At 44.6% G+C, this 2456-nt stretch overlaps 1 long non-coding RNA gene across 1 annotated transcript; it reads right to left on the reverse strand.

The window, feature by feature from the left end:
• Positions 1-432: 432 nt before the first annotated feature.
• Positions 433-1262, reverse strand: LOC106728356. Its single transcript, XR_001364652.1, has 2 exons — positions 1196-1262; positions 433-836 (listed from the first exon to the last, which is right to left on the reverse strand). It is a non-coding gene; the product is annotated as an uncharacterized LOC106728356 (long non-coding RNA).
• Positions 1263-2456: the final 1194 nt, after the last annotated feature.

Consider the following 2456-nt stretch of genomic DNA (forward strand, 5'->3'; position numbering starts at 1 on the left):
TTAAAAAAGATTCCCAGGTGATTCTAATGTGCAGCCAAGGTTGAGAACCACTGCTCTAAGGGGAGAGTGTGGGAGCGTTCATGACCAGCTGGGAACTAATTTTCCAGTCCGAGAACCAGCGCCCTCAGCCTAACTCCTCAGGGGACCCCCTGCGGGTGAGAGGGGATGAGGGCTCAGGACCAGCAGGTGAGGAAGAGGATGGAAGGGGTTGGAGAGGGCTGACTACTTAAGGCGGCAGGGGGCCTGCGTAGGGTGTGCGTCACCCAAAGCGGAGACCCAGAAAGCCAGGGGTTGGAGGAGCGGACGGGAGTGGGGCACAAGAATATCCCCATGGCCAAAGGAAGGGGTGAGGAGATGAGATCCTGTGGAGACCCGCTCCCAAGGGTCCCGCAGGGTAGAGGTGGCGTGGGATTGAAGCACCAGAGACCGGGGTTAGGAGGACTGGCACAAAGCACCAGCAACTTTATTTTTTACACACACTGTTTTATAGCTAAGCTGTGGCTGGTCATGCTTCATAGATCACTGCTAGGGCTTGGCCTATCATGGGGAAGTAGCAGATCGTTACAGGCTGGGCAAGGCTGGGCAAGCTTTGTCTAGTTCCATCTATGTTTGACGTTGCTATGACAAACAGTTGCTATGACAAAATGTCTGCTTGCCTAGATCACAAGAACTGGCGTGCAAGCCAAGTTCATGTCCTTTACATGACTTGGAGTGGGGTCAGGCCTTTCCTGGAGCCCCACGGCCTCTTACATCTCCCCCTTCTTTGTGCTTTAGGTGCAGTTCGTACACAGCGGTTTGCAAGGATCGGAGGCTTCCTCCAATGGCTCGGATGTAGACTGGAAGTAGACAAAGCAGAATAGTTATGCATATAAGTAGCATAATCCCAGAACCCAATAACGAGGTCCACCGGGTAGAAGAAAACCAACTTTCAATCTCATTAAAAATCTTAGCTGCTACCTCCGCAAGCGGAAGCTCAGGTCCCTTTGCACTCATTCTAGCCTGAATTTCCTCATGCAATTTCAAAATATCTAATGATGTATTAGAGGCCTTCTATATACCCAAGAGATAGTTACCATAGTAGACACAATAAAAGCTATTAAGGAATACACAGAGGAACAGTGGGTACATTCTAGGTGAGGGTCTGGTTAAACAATGCTTGAAAACGAGAGTCCCCCAAATGCCCATCAGGCCTCACCCAAGTCCCTTGAATATAGTCCGAGTCGTTGGTAGTCAAAGGAGGATCAGGATTATTCCAAGTCCGCAGAGTGAAGGTTGGTGGATCAATCATATGAGTCCAGTGAACCTCAGCCGAAGTCACTGGCAAGAGTCCAGTCAAGGCGATCAAAGCCAAAATCAACCTCGAGGAAGAGTTCCGAGTGAATGCTTTGAGCTTCCGCATCCAGCCTCTTCAGAGAGCCCCGGGTGAGAGGAGGCGTCATCTCCGTCTGCCAATGACCCCTCCGCTGGAGCGTGTCCTGCCTCTTCCTCAGAGATCCGATCGCAAACTCGGTCACTGGGGTCTGCATCTGGAACCTAAACGCAAGCACACCCTCTTCCCCAAGTTAGTAACTCCACCGGGCCTTTCTAAAAGGAGGACTCCTGATCCCGGTACATCACTTTAGGATTAGGCTTACGTTCCTGAAGAACAAAGTGTTTGTCAGCAGCCATTTCCCCATGCTGCTGATTTAAAAAATTTTAAAAGTACAGTGCCCTATTTAGCCTATCTCTGGGGGTTATTCCTCTACTCCCCCTTTTTTGTTTTAACCATATAGCCTTTAGGGTAGATTGGGTATGTTCTACAATACCCTGACCAGTGGGATTATAGGGGATGCCAGTCATATAAGTGAAGAATTTCTTATAAAGATACTGGCTTCTTATGGTAGGTACTTTTATTAATAAAGTTAGTAAATTTAGTAAAGTTTTATGTCTGATTTATGAGGTGTAAATACTGCCTATCTCTAGCCTAATTTAAAATGTAGTAGCGAGGAGCTTTTGTTATTTTAAATATCTTAAAATTCTATTGCTGTATTTTAAGAAATTTTAAATAAAATAACTTGTTTTGCCCTTTCTTGGAGGCAAAAACTTAAAATATATATTTATTAATTCTTATTTGATAAAGCTTTCTATGTGATTTCAAGTATATTAAATTGGGTTTATTAAAAAATCCTTTAAGAAGAGAGAATAAACTTTTGAAAACATTTCAGGGCCCATGAAATATCTCAAAGTCATTCCTTGGTTATAGTTTTGAAATCTAACTTGAAAGAATATTAAATATATATGTGTATATATGATTTAAAGATTATATACTTTTTATAATTGTAAGGTTTAATGTAAGGTGTAATCTGAGATGTAAGATTTAATCTGACCAAAGCCAATAAATTGACCAAGACAAGCAGGGTAAGAGCGAAAGATCGCGTTTATTGAAAGCTCTCGGGTGAGGTCCCGCGGTCTGGGGG

The sequence above is a fragment of the Myotis brandtii genome, unplaced genomic scaffold (assembly GCF_000412655.1).
Source record: "Myotis brandtii unplaced genomic scaffold, ASM41265v1 scaffold6, whole genome shotgun sequence".
NCBI lineage: Eukaryota > Metazoa > Chordata > Mammalia > Chiroptera > Vespertilionidae > Myotis > Myotis brandtii.